The following is a 17611-nucleotide window of genomic DNA, read 5'->3' as shown; positions in this document are numbered from 1 at the left end:
ACAGTGTAATGGACTGTGAGTTTCAATTTAAATTTATTTAAAGAGTTATTTGTATTGTACAATATTAGAAAATAAAATTTCAATATTGCCGTATGATATGCATGTCTTTTGAGGTTATATATTAAAGAAACTCACTTACTTCAATTATTGTCGAAAGATGATTTTTCAAATCAGCAATGTATTCCATCCGATTTTTTTTTTGTTGATCTGGTGGTTTACCAAACATTAAATCTCCAGGGAGTCGAATCTCCCTCCCATAAAGCATTTCTGCTGGACTCCAACCAGTTTCTCGGTGTACGGCTGAGCGGTAAGCCAGTAAAAATAAAGGAAGTTTCATAATATCCCAACTTTTCTGATGTGATGAAACTGATTTTCGTAGAAACTCTCCTAATGTCTTATAATGACGCTCTACCATTCCATTAGATTGTGGATGAAGTGGGGTTGTATGTGTTTTTTTATCCCTAACAATTTGCAAACTTCTTGAAAAACATTTGATTCAAAATTTCTGCCTTGATCACTATGTAATTCTAATGGCACTCCAAATCGACTTATCCAATTATCTATTATCATTCTGGCAACGGTTTGGGCCTCTTGATTTGCAATGGGGTATACCTTTGGCCACTTTGTGAAGTAATCAATAATCACCAACAGATATTTATTATCTTTAGTAGTCACTGGAAACGGACCGGCTATATCCACAACAATTCTTTCAAAAGGGGATCCCACATAAGATCATATCTTTGAATCTTTTCTTTAAACCTTTACCCTGATCCTTTAATTGCAGCACAGGTATCACAGCGCTGACACCACAACTCTGTATATGCTCTGGAATTGACCCAATAGAATAGTAAGACCAAATGGCATGACATTGAATAGCCATAAACCTTCCCCTGTTGAAAATGCTGTCTTCTCTTTAACATCAGGATGTAATGCCACCTGCCAATACCCGCTTCTCAGATCAAGTGTAGAAAACCACTTGGAACCGGAAAGTGTATCTAAACTGTCATTAATTCGAGGGAGTGGGTAACTATCTTTCTTTGTAATTTTATTCAATTTTCTGTAGTCCACACAGAATCTCATACTGCCATCTTTCTTCTTAGCCAAAACTACTGGTGATGACCAAGGGCTGTGTGATTCTTCAATAACATTTTGTTCCTTCATCTTTTGCAACATATCACCTACTTCTTGTCTTTTTGCGAATGGTACTCCTCTAGGTCGTTTTCTTATTGGATGAGCATCTCCAGTATCAATTCTGTGATATGTGAGGTTGGTATAACCCATATCTTCATCTTCAAAAGCGAAAATGTCTATATTCTTTCTTAACATTTGTTAAGCTGACTGTCGATTTTCATCTGTCATTATATTGTTCTCCATCAGTCAGTTATTGATTACTACACTTTTCAAATTCATTGGAACTTTTCTTGAATCTTTTGTTATTATTGTTTTCTCCAAGTACTTCATCATCATCACAATTTGCCACTGCCTTACCTTTCTCCATCACTTTCGGTTCTTCAGTAACATTTGCAATGAGAACGGGAATTGTTCCAGTTTTTCCAATAATTGAGTGGCCAGTCAACAACCCTTTATTATACATGCTTTGGTTAGGCTCAATTAGGTTCGTCTCATTTTCCAACACTCTTTCAGGTTTTGTCATGACCAGTACTTCTGAAAAAGGTGGTATAAGTTCCTCTTCTATTGTAAACAGTCTTATTTTGTTACAAACTTTCTGTTCTATTGTTTTGTTTTCCTGGTGATGATTTAAATGCAAATATTCATTATAAAATTTAATAACATTCCTGGAGATATCAATTACAAATTTATACTCTCTCATAAGATCTAGGCCTAAAATGAAATCATCCATTATTGATGCAATGAAAACTGTAGCTCTTATTCTCTTCCGACCAAGATATAAGACAATGTCAGCTTTTCCTTGTACAGGGACGTTTTCTCCAGAAGCAGTTTGAAGAACAAATTTTCTTTCTATCTGTTTAACTTTTGAACAATCAATTAAATCTGGACGTATGGTTGATGATGTTGCTCCTGTGTTAATTGTTACCAAACACTCTTTTTAATTGTCCCATTCGTGTGTAAGCTGTTCCCATTCCTTTTAATCATAGTAACACTACCAATTGCTTCTGAGGTCTCATTGGTAGCAGCTGACATTCGCCTTCCAATGTCAGCTGAATTTAGTTTTTCTACTGACTTATTTTTCGTAGGTACATATTCACAATATCTCTTCGAATGCCCTACTTTTCCACAGTTCCAACATCGATTTTCACGTTTTTGTTGAGGACACCATAATTGTATATGTCCACTCTGTCCACACAGCCAACACTCTAAATTGTTGTTAGTATGTGTCACCTCATCCGTATTTAGTAATCTCCTCTGGCGAGTTGGTAGTACTGCATGAAGTGCACTCTTAGCAGCATCCAATGTCAGAGCTTGGGTGAGTGCAGACCGCATATTAAGATGGTTCCCAATCAACAATGACCTCTTTATTTCGTTATCACGAATCCCATCTATGAATGTTTGCGTGGCTAAATGTTTTGAATATCGACTGGTGCAGAGATATGAGCGATTTGAGCCAACTGCTCTACATCAGCTCCAAATTCTTGCAAACTCTCACCATTTCTTTGAGAACCACTTTTCAGTTGACACCTGTATACGTTCTGTAAGTGGCCATACCCATAGCCACTCTAGCTGTTCTAGTGCTAACATTAACTTATCAAAATCTAATTTTTCACTTGATAAAGTTTTCAACAGGTTAGCAGCTTGCCCTGTCAAGGCTAACGTCAAATGTACAGTTTTCTCTTTATTGGTCCAATTATTAAATGTAGCCGCTGCTTCGAATTGTATTTTGAAAATGTTCCAGGAAGAATTACCGTCGTAATTTGGTGGTTTTACTTTTTCTTCATTATTCTCCAATATATTGTTAGTAGCTAATGTTGGAAGGTTACTTCCATTATTTATAATGTAAATTTCCTCATTATTGATGCCATCATTGAATATATGTCCATCAACATTAATCTCATTCAACAACCTACCTAGTTTTGCATTGATTGTTGAAATTTGTTCATTTGTCTTAGACAAGACCTCGACTGTATTGTTCATTTGTATTATTAGACAAGACCTCAATTGTATTATTTAAAAGATTCATATCTCTCCTTACAACTTCTAATTCATTTTCAATTTGCTGCTTTTGTTGAATTGAATTATTACTCAAGTCTTCTATTTTATTGTTCACAGCATTCATATCTTTTCTTACTAAATCCATGCCTTTTTCAAATCCCTGTTTCAAGTTTTGTCCCATATCAGATATAGACTCTAGCATACCTTCCTTAAGTGAATTTACCATCTCGTTGAATGCTTCTATCTCCATTTTCGATCTTGCTCTTGTTTCCATGCAAATCCTTTTTAACCAACTTTTAAGCACAATTTTTCAAGGATTCAATCTCACTTCCGACACCATTTGTTGTAGATGTGCTTTTTAATTGTCACTTTATTTATTAAAAGTTAATATTAAGCAAGATCAAAATAAAATAAAACATATTTGAACATCTCTCATCAAAATCCAACTTAAAACTCAACTAGTTATTTATAAAACTCAACAGTTCGTTACCAAAAACAATCCCCTTGGCAACTGGGTCCACATGATTAGTGTCCATGTAGGCCTTGCCTACATGAATACTGTTAGAAATAATTTGAATGAGTATTTGAATTTTCATTTCATTTTTATTTGACTTATATCTATTATTATATTGGATGTAATTTCTCGAAAGTTCACGACAAAATGAAAATTCACGAGAGATTAACATTTTCATACTAAACATAATTATTATGATAATGAATGAATGATGAATTCCATTTCCACCAAAAAGAACTAAGACATTCCACAAACATTTCTTGGAAATTAACTGACCACTACATCAAGTAAGCGTGGCCGGAGTGTAATTAATGATTTAGCCTGCAGCGCATCACAAGAAATTAATTTGAAATAAAACATGAACACATGAAAATATTATCTTAATATACATAAAATTATGTATATTTTATCATACACATTATCTTAAAACATAAAATATTATATTATAGAATTGGCATTTTATTCTATCTTAATATATTTCTTGAAACCCAAGTTTCGTTCATTTCAAACATTCATTCCTTAGTTTCCTTGCAGAAGGAGATGAAGTTTGTAAAGTTGGCCATAATTTATATATTATGATGAGAATTATCAATTATTGAGGCTTGAGAGTTGAAAAATCGTGTTCAGCGACCGAAAATACATAAGATTGCGTTCCTGAAATACATTATTTGAATGCATAGAATAGTAGGAGCGATGGCGATAGACAGGCCAGCCTGCAGCCTGCAGCGCATCACAATAAATTACGCGCATTAATCATGGGGGAGGACAGCACCGCAGCGTAATTGAATAACATGAAAAGCGAGTTTTAAAAGTTCGACTTCGTAGCGCGCTGTGGTTGCTAGCCTTACCCCACCGCTACTAGAGAACCACACTCATCAAAACAAAAACAAAACCAAACTACCGCTAGCGTACGTTTTTTGGTGTGGCCTGAACTACCACCGCGGGAGCGAGCTCGCAGACGTTGGTGTGGCCAGTGCTACTTATCCCCCTCCAATCGACACATCCATGAAACTATATACAGAGTGATTCTTAATTATGGTAGAATAATTTAATACGTGATAGTAGAAGTAAAAATAAGAAAAAAGTTCTTATAAACACATATCCATAAACGCTTCATTAGCGAGCTATACAGAATGAAAGATTTCGCCCGGAATTCAGTTCCTCTGATGAAATACATCGATGCTGAATTATTTGGGGACTAGTTTTTGGAAAACTTATGCTGGATTCATATGGAAAAATATCTGAACAATTGAATAAAACTAGTCTGGGAGCTGTAGTGTGAGTAGTTTTTGAGAAAAAAGTTGAAATATGCAAAAAATCTAAGTAGAAAAACACAGACTTCTACGTTTGATGCCTAATAACTTTCTTTAATGACCAGTAAACAAATAATTTTTCGCAATAAAAATTGTAGAGAATTTAATTCTGAAAAGAATCATGTAAGCTGTGTAAACTAAATTTGAATAAAAGTTGAATAAAATGTATTATTATGTAGTACATTTCACCACAAAAATTTACTGTTTTATGAGGAGAGAACTAATAACTCATTGGTTGTAGCTGATTGCAAATAAAATATTCGGTTTTTTATGAAGAGTTTGATTCTTATATGAATGTAATATATCTGAATGACATTTAACTTATACCAAAAGACTAAAGATGATGTTCAAAGTGACCTCCGTTGTTCTGAATGCATATGTTCAGATGTCTTCTCATCGATTGTCGGACCCGTTCAAATGTTCTGTTCAAAATCCTTAATCGGAGTTCTTCAATGGTATCAATCGGAGTATCGTATACCAAGGTTTTCAAGTGTCTCCAAAGATGAAAATCCAAAGGATTTAAGTCTAGTGACCTAGCTGGTCATGGTACTGGCCCACCTCGGCCTATCCATTGATTTGGAATTTTCAGCTGTGATTCAGGTGTTCACGAACAGCAACACTGAAGTGTGCTGGAGCTCCATCATGCATAAACCAAATGTTTTGGCGCAACTGAAGAGGTACATATTCAAGTAAGATAAATAGCTCCTCTCTCAAAAATTTCAAGTAGATTATGCCATTAAGCCTGGGAGAAAGCTCGAACAGAAGTAGATGATCTCCTATGATTCCTGCCCAAATGTTTACTAAAAACTGATGTTGTGGACGATTAGGATTGATGGCATGAGGATTCTCATCTGCCCAAATATGTTGATTGTGCACGTTAACGATAGCTGTTCTTGTAAAGTGTGCCTTGTTGGTAAATGAAACGGTTGTTAAAAAGTTTGGGTTAAGAAGTGTTTCTAAAAACCATCGGCAAATACCAGCACGGGGAATACAGTCTCGTGACAATAGAGTATGAACTTTCTGGAGGTGGTATGAATGTAATTGTTGCTCTTTCAGTATCCTCCAAATAATAGATTGATTGACATTGAACTGCAATGACAAAAAAACAAAAAACACAGCGCGGTTACAGTAGGCATAACTTACAGTTTGTTGTTTTGTTCAACAGTGAGCAAAAATATTTGTGAAAATAACTTTCAGTTGATAATTTCTTTTGAATATTTTCTTATTTAAAACAAAATAAATTAGCTGTTTTGGAACAGCTGTTATTTAAATCCATGTTTTATTTGCAATCAGCTACAACCTATGAGTTATTAGTTCTCTCCTCATAAAACAGTAAATTTTTGTGGTGTAATGTACTACATAATAATACATTTTATTCAACTTTTATTCAAGTTTAGTTTACACAGCTTACATGATTCTTTTCAGAATTAAATTCTCTACAATTTTTATTGCGAAAAATTATTTGTTTACTGGTCATTGAAGAAAGTTATTGGGCATCAAACGTAGAAGTCTGTGTTTTTCTACTTAGATTTTTTGCATATTTCAACTTTTTTCTCAAAAACTACTCACACTACAGCTCCCAGACTAGTTTTATTCAATTGTTCAGATATTTTTCCATATGAATCCAGCATAAGTTTTCCAAAAACTAGTCCCCAAACAATTCAGCATCCGTGTATTTCACTAGAGGAACAGAATTCCAGGCGAAATCTTTCACCCTGTATAGCTCGCTAATGAAGCGTTCATGGATATTATGTTTATAAGAACTTTTTTCTTATTTTTACCTCTACTATCACGTATTAAATTATTCTACCATAATTAAGAATCACCCTGTATATCATTGGATTCAGGAAGAAACGGCCTAAAACGTTTATTGAGATCCTTTTTCTCTATTTTAATGAGATCCATTTTTCGAGATATTTTATTTTTTTACGGAAAAACTATGTGGTTTATCGCAAAAATGTAGATGACTACATTGAAAACCAGTTATATGTACATAATATTTAGAAAAAATTCAAAGCTGTACTTTGAATAGTAACTGCAGGACAGGCGATTTTATAAGTGCACGTTTTTTACAACTTACCCCCCTCCACCCCAATCTGTCGACCACCCTGGGACGTGACGACATCGAGTTTCATATACACTAAAGATCCCTAACAATAATCTGAAGTCAAATTCTCTGCCTCTCTCATGTATGCTCAATGTAAGCCAGCGCCTGAACTGTTGTCATTATCATCATCATCATCATCATCATCATCATCATCATCATCATCATCATCATATTCGTCATCATCAAGAATTGTTATGCTGTATTCCTAGAAATTGACAGAAGACGTACTTTGATTTTCAATTTCAGAATACTGTTCTGTCAAATCAAGGAATGCTTCATTATTGTCACAATGGCTAGTATCACAATGGAATCGCATGACATCGCTTAAGTACCCCACATCTTCTCTACTATTCTGGATTATGAATCTTCACGATTTCCGTGTCAAAAAACAATTACAATGGTGAGCAATATCCTTAATTCATCGTATCTAGTATATATCTATGTATGATTTGGTACGATTTTGTTGCAGAAAATGATAGGATAGACATTCTCTACATAATATATAATGGTACGAGGGAAATAATATGGCTCGAAAGTTTCAATCAGCTCTACTTGGACACTGCATATTATTATCACTGGTGTTCTGCCCTAGGGCAGGTCTAAACATGATTCCTCCTTCTCCATTCCTCTGTCCTGTGCAATTATCTTCATCTTTAGAGTACTTTCGCTCCTCCCTGATATCATCCACCAACTCCACTCTTTTCCGTCCCAGCACCCTCCCTCCTTGCACAGTCCGTTCCATTGTCTCCACAAGTAGTCCGCCATGCCTCAGCAAGTGTCCCAGCCAGTTCCGCTTCCGTCTCCTTATCACTGCCATAATATTCCTTTCCTCTCCTACTCTACGCAGTACCTCCTCATTCCTCACTTTATCCATCCTCCTCCACACCCACATTTCAAAGGCCTCCAATCTCTTCTCTTCCTGCTTTCTGAGAGTCCAGGTTTCCGCTCCATAGAGAGCCACGCTCCACACAAAACACTTGGCCATCTTCTTCCACAGTTCTATTTGCATTTTGCTACTCACCAATCTTCTTATATTGCTGAATGCCTCCTTTGCTCTTGCAATTCTCACTTTTACATCTAAATCACATCGCATATCCTCTTTAATCATACACCCAAGGTACCTGAATGATGACACCTGTTCAATGTGATGCAATCCATATTATTGAACGCTGAAAAATAGTATTTCATCTAAGAACAAGCCTCAATACTCTGATACTATGTGAAGGTTTTTTGGTTTGAAAAGGATATTATCCTATATATATTTTTTCTATTTATATTGGGCTACTTGTTAGTTTTTTATAGAATCACCAGTACCCTTTCTCCGTTTTCCAAAAACACGGCCAGTTTCGGCTGATAGTTATTATGCCATTTGGCCTATCAACTACCAAGTGTCCAAGATATTTGTATATTTTCAATATATTATTGAATATTATATTACATTAACTAGCCGGCAGGCTCACTTTGCTTGCCTTATCCTGCAAGCCAGAGAGGGCTCCGCCCCCTGGACCCCCAGCATGTGATAAATTATTTCGATACAGACTATCCATAGGAAATGAATCGAAACTTCATAGAGTCTTTAAATTAATTTGAATTGTGTATGTATTAAATTGTTAATTAGAAATGTCAGTGAGAACACATTAAAATCGTAGTGTAGTGCAAAGTTTCAGTCGTGATGGGATTAATAGTTTTGAAGATAGTGAGTGCAATCATATTTGTCTAGTTCATGTTTGAAACACCAAATTGACAGAGTCCCGAGTTTTATAAACTTGCAATAGTGAAATGAATAAAGTCCACGATACCTTTGTAAACAGAATTCCAGACGAACATTCAGAAAATTAAAGAAAAAACCGTTTTCTTGACGCATTAAGACGAGTCATGGGACTCGCCTTTAGTATTTTAGAGATCCTCTACCCTCATGTGGAGGCGGTTACACACATAGTTGTGTTTATCAGATGGGGACAAAAGGTTGAATACTCAAAGGAATTTCTTATTTGGAAAACATAAAATAAAACTTATAAAAAATACCCCTTAACAGGGATAAAAGTCGTTAAAGTTGTTAAAATGATATTATTTATTTGTTTTATAGCCAAGATTGTAACTGCAGGTCATTGCATCAGAATCATCTAATGTGCCCATCTACTATCCCCATTATGCATGAGTTATGCATTATTTTGTCATATTTTACTTTTATTTAGAAGCTGCAGCAGCAGACTACAATAGAGAACTACAATAAAATTTCCACTCAAGACAATAACCAACAGAAGATCATTGGAGCCAGGCAGATCACTTCAATTCTTGAATCAATGTTGCTTAGGTTGAGTCAGTCATTGAAGCTTAATGAGTCACAATGAATTCCGCTATCATCATTGACTGATTCCCAGCTCTAACATGATAAACTACAAGAAACTATAATCTTAGACGACCTTCATGCTCTCCACATTCAGGAACTTTCAACATTTATTCATAAATGCATTCCTCTGTTGAACACAAGAGGTAATTTTCTTGTCAAATAAGACTAAATTACCTTCAGATAAGGTTAGAGGACAGTGAGCAATATTCTCGTGCTAATACACTCGAGATATTTGGTGTACCTGAAACTCCAAACGAGAACACTTTAGATAGGGTGATAGAGGTTGGTAAGGCACTTGACATAGAAGTTCGTGCTGAGATGATTGATGTGTGCCATCGATTGAAGAAGCAGAACAATCGGTCAACTCCTGGTATAATAGTGCGGTTTGTACGAAGAACTGATAAGGAGTTAATGTTACAGAAAAGACGTGTGAAACGCACACTGTCAACACGTCATCTAGGACTTCCATCGGATACACCCATATATTTAAATCAATCTTTGTCCCGAGCAAGACGGATTTTGTTCGCGAAAGCACGGCAAATAAAAATCGACAAAAAATACAAGTTTCTGTGGGTCGACAAAGGAGGCAATATAAAGATTAAACGAGAAGAAGGCAGCAAAGCAATTCTTATCTCTAGTGATGTCGACTTACAAAGACTCTAGATTTCAACAACCTTTAGTTTGTTATCAGAATGTTGGTGGATTGAGAACTAAACTTCATGAGTTATCTCTTGCACTCCTGAATTCTTCTTGTGAGATTATCGTCTTATCTGAAACCTGACTGACTGAGGACATTAGAGACGGTGAATTCTGTGATGGCAAATACAAAATTTATCGATGCGACCGTAACCCAACATTATCAGGTAGAACGAGAGGCGGGGGCGTGCTGGTGGCTGTTGCTGCTTCGTTGTCGACTGCATTGGTGAGTGTGCGTGCGGAGGTCAGATCAGAATCACTCACTGTCAGACTGCGTCTGCCTGGACGAACTATCAACATCACAGCAGTTTATCTGAGACCAACAGCTGGACTCCTCGATTATCAGAACTTTGTAGAGAGTATTGAAAACGAGTACGGTTTGATAAACGATGACAATATTATTGTTGGCGATTTCAATCTGAATGAGATTACTGATTATAATTTCAACTTCTCTGTCGGCTCCAGTAAGGCTAGATGTATTGCTCAATTAATGAGTCTGTTAAATTTGAATTCCTTCAATAATGTTCCAAATATAAATGGAAGAACTCTTGATTTAATCTTGAGTAATATCCCGTTGAATGTTACCAGGCAAGACGATCCCACGCTTGCTGAAAATAGTCACCACCCTGCTCTTGTTTTTCACATTGAAATGACTCACGTAGCTTTCCTTCCCACTAGCATTTCTTACTATAATTTTAAAAAACAGTTGCATATCACAGCTACATAACAGGTGTACAAAACAGTGCTAAAACTAACATTAAAAGTTTTTGGAACTACGTGAAGGATAGAAGAGCAAATAGAACCGTACCTGGGGAATATGAAATTGACAATGTGAAGATTCCTGCTAGAGAAGTATCTCAAGCATTTGCTGATCATTTTGCGTCTGTTTATGATAATGATACTCACTTTGTTCTCGACGACATAGTAGGTCCCAATAACAATTTCAAAATAAACGGTGTCTCAGACTCTTTTAATATAAGAATCATTACTGAGGGAGAAGTAGCTGAATCTATTAAAAACCTAAAACCTAAAAGATCTTGTGGTCCAGATAACATACCCCCCTATATAATAAAGGGCTGTGGGGAAATTTTGATTAGGCCTCTACACTATTTATTCAACCTGTCCATCCGTAAAAACAAGTTTCCTAGAAGGTGGAAGGAGGCAAGAGTCACTCCGATTCCTAAGGGTGGAAAATTAAATGATTTGAAAAATTTCAGGCCAATATCCAACTTGAATGCAACTGCAAAAGTATTCGAGTATGTACTGTTTGAGCATATTTTCAATAATTTTAAAAACATTATAACGGTTAGTCAGCATGGTTTCCTTAAAAAACGATCAACTGTCAGTAATCTTCTCCTATTTACTAATTACATTTCAAGTCACCTTGATAAAGGCATACGTGTTGATGCTATTTACCTCGATTATTCCAGAGCTTTTGATAAGGTAGACCACAAAATCCTTCTGCAGAAAATGTTTGCCTTTGGTTTCACATCCGAAATGGTTGCCTTCTTTCACTCATACCTCAGTCAGCGTTTATTCTTTGTGTATTTCAATAATATTAGATCAAAATGTTTCACGAGTGGTTCAGGTGTGCCCCAGGGGAGTAATCTTGGGCCTCTTTTGTTCCTTTTACTTATTAATGACATTCCAGAGTGTATTAAAAACAGTAATTGTCTCATTTATGCAGATGATGTTAAAATTTATCGAACTATACAGGATGATCAGGACTCTCAGATGTTACAGGAGGATTTGGGCAGGTTGAATGATTGGAGTGAAAAAAACAATCTGGCATTAAATGTGAAGAAATGTAAATTTATTGTCTTCACTAGACAGCAACAGATTTTTGCTGACTACAAATTATTAGATGAACATCTTGAAAGAGTTTATGTGATTAAGGATTTGGGTGTCTACATAGACTCCACTCTCACCTTCAGAGATCACATTAATTACATCCTTAATATTTCAAATAAGATGCTAGGATTTATCATAAGAAATGTCAGACACTTCACAGACATTGATTTAATCAAGATGCTGTATCTGGCCCTGGTGAGAAGTAGACTTGAGTATTGTGCAGTTGTTTGGAGTCCTTATCAAGAGATATATATTGGTAGTATTGAACGCATACAAAATAAATTCCTCAGATTCATGTATTACAAGAAGTATGGACATTCATGCCCGTATGACTTTTCTATGAGGTGTCTGAGAGTCAGTTTTCAAATTATGTCGTTGAAGAACAGGCGGGATTTCGTATCATTAATTGTTTTATTTAAAATATTGAATAATCATTTAGACATTCCGAATATTATCGAACTCTTTAGTATCTTTGTTCCGTTAAATAGACCTAGATTAAATATGTTTTTTGCTTTGGATAGAATATACACTGTACATCATGCAAATTGCTTCTTACAAAAAACTGTTAGATTGTACAATTCTTTGAATACGATTCTAGATATATTCGCTGATAATTTGCGCAATTTTAGTGAACAATGTTATCAAGCTCTTAAATTATAAATGTTTAATCAATTTTCAGACCATAAAAATTTAAAATTCAAATTCTTCTTCTATAATGGGCTTGCTACCTATTCTCTTTTTTCAATTTGCCTTTTTTTTTCTTTAGTCTTTTTTCTATTTTCTATTGTATCTTGTGTTATTTCCTATTTATAATCTTTCTTCCAAACTATTTTTATTGCTATTTTTAGTTTTTTTTTCTTTCTTACTAATTTAGTTTCAGTTTGTGTAAACAATTGATTTTCAATGAGGCTTGTTTTGGCATAAAGCTGTAAGCCTCTATATGTTGTTGTAATTTTTTCTATTCATGTAAATAAATAAATAAATAAATAAATTTGTGCTAATCATTATAAATAGACAAGTGAGACAGATTAGTGTGTCTATCCCATCACTCAATAAAAACCAATCATTTACAGTTAAGTTATGGTTGAAATTATTAAGCAGTATACAGAATAGCATTAAGTATTGTATGATTACTTATTTGTACTATTGTATATTGACTGACTTATGCATAGAATAGAGTGTTGGAATGTGAAGCTCAAATTATTTCTCAATCATCAACAAGAATATTACATTTTGTATTCGTGATCATTTTCAAGACTATAAAACTATTTTGATCATAATTGTTAAATTAAGCCAATCTTTGAGCCAAGCCACATGAGGCGTACATCAAGCTCTCTGATCGACGGATTATCAGCTGATTCTCGAACGCTTACCAAATTAGCCAATCTGAGAGCTTCCTGCCTAGCAGACTCGTCTGAAAAGCTTCTCATGTGGCTTGGCCCTTACTCTTCCCTGTATGTTTTTTTGAAACTATGTATCTGTTCATTACTATGCTGTGAATAATACATTATTGTCTTTTTGAGATGACACTGCTAGATTCCAAATCCGCTAACACAATATCGCGCAGCCCACCAACTACGTATTATCTCTCTCCATTGTGATGAGATTAAGATTTTGTAACTAATTTACCAATAAGGAGTGATTATTCGTTTTTATTGTAAAATCATATTTTTATGATTCCATAGTGCAATATTATAACTTTTAAATGCTGCTGATGATGATGATGATGATTTAACAGAAGCATGCAATCTTTCCACCCACAGATAGCGTCAGCTTATAGGGGCAAAATGTATTTTTCATCCTCTTTCTTTTTTCGTAAGTCCTTTTGTAATTTTGCACTGCTTACAAGTGCAAGTCCAAATTTAGAATTCACTGTATCGCCACAGTAAAGTCATTACTGTCACCCAAGTGGGGATGCCTGTCACATTCATAGGCAATGTGTTTCATTGTCTGTAATTGAGCTCCACTACCGCATCATAGAGAGTCTATGAAGCCCCATTTGAAAAAGATACTACATGGTTATGTTCGGATTCAGTTTAGTGTGGCCTATGCATGTCGAGGAAGTTCGAATCCTGGTAGCCTGGTGCACTGTCTGAGAGCATCTGGTATTATAGAGAGTGCCTCCTCTCTCCAGCACTCCACTAATCAACTTATTATTATTATTTTACTTTTTTCTCATATAAAATACTGTTTTAATTTATTTTTATTTTACTGAGTATCATTGTTTAATTATGATTTAGTATTATATTGGAGGGTTGGCTGTAAGAAAGGGCCGACTGCGCCCTAACTTCGCCCTCCTAGGTCAAAAATAAAGGCAGTCATTCAATTTAATTCACTCCATCAGACAAAATTTTTTACTCACGAGGCGCTCTGCCAGCCTCAATAAGGTATGAATTGGTAGCTGCTGTTTGGAGCATATCCTGTTGTGCAGTAGCAGGGGGGCCTGACATCTGCGCAGATTGGGCGGTGGTATGTCACTATGTACATGTAGCTAGGGTACTAGCGTTGTTTCAGGGCTCCAGTAATAATGAGCCTTGTGTTGTTAAGTTACACATCGAACAACTTGGTGTGATAACTGTTCATCCAGGATGAAGTACAATACTATGCAGCAGAATATACCAGACCAAGGCTTAAGCACCTCAAAGTTGATGGAGATTTTTTTCTTCACCTTGGCTAACCTGTTTTTCATATGTTAGTTTAGGGAGAGCGTTCTATCAAGGGTAACACCTGGGTATTCTGGAAAAATTGTTGTGGCTCAGTTGAGTGTTGCTCATTTTGATTGTCACCTTCACCTTTGACATCATTAAGGTCGTCTAAGTTGAAGGAGGGCTTCTTCAATAATGTAGCAATCATAATATTGTAGCTGCGTGCCACTCAAAGCAGGTTGGTGCAATTATTTTGACTCACCCACCTTCTTCGAGCGGCTCAAGCTAAGCAACATTGATCTCGAAATTATTGAAGTATTGGAATGATCTGCCTGGCTGCATTTATATGTTTGTTTAAAAGTTATAATATTGCACTATGAAATCATAAAAATATGATTTTACAATAAAAACGAATATGTGAGTTATACGTCTACTGATTTGTTTCTCTTTCTATCTCTTTCTCGCTCTCATACTTCTCTGCCTCTGTCTCTCTTACTCTCATTTCTCTGCATTCCATTCATTATCATTCATTTCAATTATCCAATTATTGTTAATTGAATTTATTTTTTCAATTTCCTTCAATATTTAGCTTCTTTATTCAACCAAGCCAATCAACCAATTTCAGTAGTTTGACCGAGGTGCTGCCGGACCACAATAGCAGTTCTAGCATCTCAATAACCCAAGGTGCTGGAGTGGTAGAACCTCACTGAAAAACTGGGTTCCTCCATATCCTGAATCTTCTCTATCCCACATCCTTACTCCATCAATTCTGCCAATTCAATTAATTTCATGAATTTCATCATCTCATAATTTGCATGAATTTCCACAAAATATTTCATAACAGATAACAGATTATAAATATTACAGCTGTTTTATCATCACAATCTTCCCCCCTTAATATCAATCGGCACTCGTGGGGTATGGGGCGAGCTGGCGAAGTGAGACTGTCGATTCTCTGCCGTCGTTGTGGCGAACAAACGCATATTCAGGGTTACTCTCGATTAATTCAACTTTTTCAACTTGCGATTCTTGTTTTGAGTTTTTTGTCATCTTCTTCAACCATACTGGTCCAGGTGTCAATAGCCAGGTTGGTAATGGTTTTCCATTACTTGAGTTTCTTGCATGTAAAAACATCCGCTCATGTGGTGTGCAGTTGGTGCTTGTGCATAATAGGGAACGAATAGAGTTAAGGGCATCGGGGAGAACTTGTTCCCAGTGACTGTTGTTCAAACCTCTCGATTTTAGGGCTAGCATCACACTTTTCCATATAACTCCATTGTACCGTTCGACTTGCCCATTACCGGCTGGATTATAGGGCGATTTTCTGCTGCTGGCAATTCCTTTTGATAGTAGGAAATTTTTCAAAGCTGATGACATAAACGATGTTCCTCTATCGGAATGTATGTAAGACGGTACACCAAAAAGAGAGAATAGTGATGTAAGGTGTTTTATTACTGTATTAGTAGTCATGTCAGGACAGGGGAAGGCAAATGGGAATCTGGAATATTCGTCTATAAGAACTAAAATATACTTGTTCCTTGAACTTGATTGTAGTGGGCCTTTGAAATCCATATTAAGACGTTCAAATGGTCGAGTTGCTTTGATAAGGCGGCCAGTTCCTTTGGCATAGCGTGGTTTCTTTTCAGAACATGTAATACATTTGGAACATACTTCTTTTACATCATCTATTGAATATGGTAAGTTCTTTGTTTTGGTCCAATGATGGAGTCGAGTAACTCCTGGATGACACAGGTCCTCATGAATTTTTATCAGTTTCTTTATATCTGTATGGCATCCAACAGTGGCACAGACTCTTGATAGTGTATCTGCTGGAATATTCTCTTTTCCAACTCTATAAATTATATTGAACTTATATTCTGACAATTCAAGGCGCCATCGTTGGATTTTGTCATTCTTAATCTTGCTGGTTTGTTTATTACTAAACATGAATGAAACTGATTTCTGGTCTGTGATAAGTGTAAATTCTCGTCCAAGTAAGTAATGTCGCCATTTCCTGATTGATTCCACAATGGCATAAGCTTCTTTTTCCACTGCAGAGTGCCTAGTTTCAGATGTGGAAAGAGTTCTTGAGAAAAACGCCACTGGTCTCTCATTCTGTGTTAATACTGCTCCAATAGCGTAATCTGAGGCATCAGTTTCCAAAGTGAACGGGACTTTTTCATCAATGTGCACTAGAACTGCAGATCCTATTTCTTTCTTTAATGATTCAAATATATTTCTGCATTCTTCATTCAACGGGAAGTGAGTATTATGCACAAGTGGATGGATCTTTTTTGAAAATTCTTTTATCCATTTGGAGTAGTGTGCAAGCATTCCAAGGACACGCTTCAATTCTTTCTGATTTTTTGGAGCTGGTAAGTCAAGGAGTGGTTTCAATCGATCTGGATCGGGCTTAATCATACCCTGACCAATTTCGAATCCCAGAAAGGTTAAATTCTCCATAGATATTTTACACTTTTCTTCATTAATCGTGAGGCCATATTTTTCTGTTGCTCTCCAGAAATTTTCTAAATTTTCATCATGTTCTTCTTGGGTCCTTCCGCATACAATAATATCATCTAAATAGGCATAACATGATGTCAAATTTTCTTGTTCTATGATTTGATCAATCACTTTCTGGAAAGCAGCTACTCCATTCGTGACTCCGAACGGAATTCTTTTGAATTGATACAGTTTGTGTCCAACTTCAAATGCGGTGAAATGCCTTTCCTCAGGCAAGATTGGTATCTGGTGATAGGCAGATTTCAGGTCAATAGATGAGAATATTTTATATTGCGCTACCTTATTGACTAATTCTTCCATTAGTGGTAGTGGATAGGCATCCAAATTCGTGAATTTGTTGATGGTCTGTGAATAGTCAATCACCATACGTTTCTTTTGGTTCTCTCTTGAAGTAACAAATGCTTGAGCTCTCCAAGAAGAATGACTATTTTCTATAATATCAGCATCTTTAAGCCGTTTGACTTCATTCATCATAAACAAGTA

General features: G+C 35.8%; 1 protein-coding gene across 1 annotated transcript in view; it reads left to right on the top strand.

The window, feature by feature from the left end:
* The window catches only part of LOC120354494, a 148200-nt gene that overhangs the window by 25115 nt on the left and 105474 nt on the right, over nt 1-17611 (top strand). The gene's annotated exons all lie outside the window — the stretch shown is intronic.

The sequence above is a fragment of the Nilaparvata lugens genome, chromosome X (genome assembly GCF_014356525.2).
Source record: "Nilaparvata lugens isolate BPH chromosome X, ASM1435652v1, whole genome shotgun sequence".
NCBI classification, from domain to species: Eukaryota; Metazoa; Arthropoda; class Insecta; order Hemiptera; family Delphacidae; genus Nilaparvata; species Nilaparvata lugens.
This window is presented reverse-complemented; position numbering and strand designations above follow the sequence as displayed.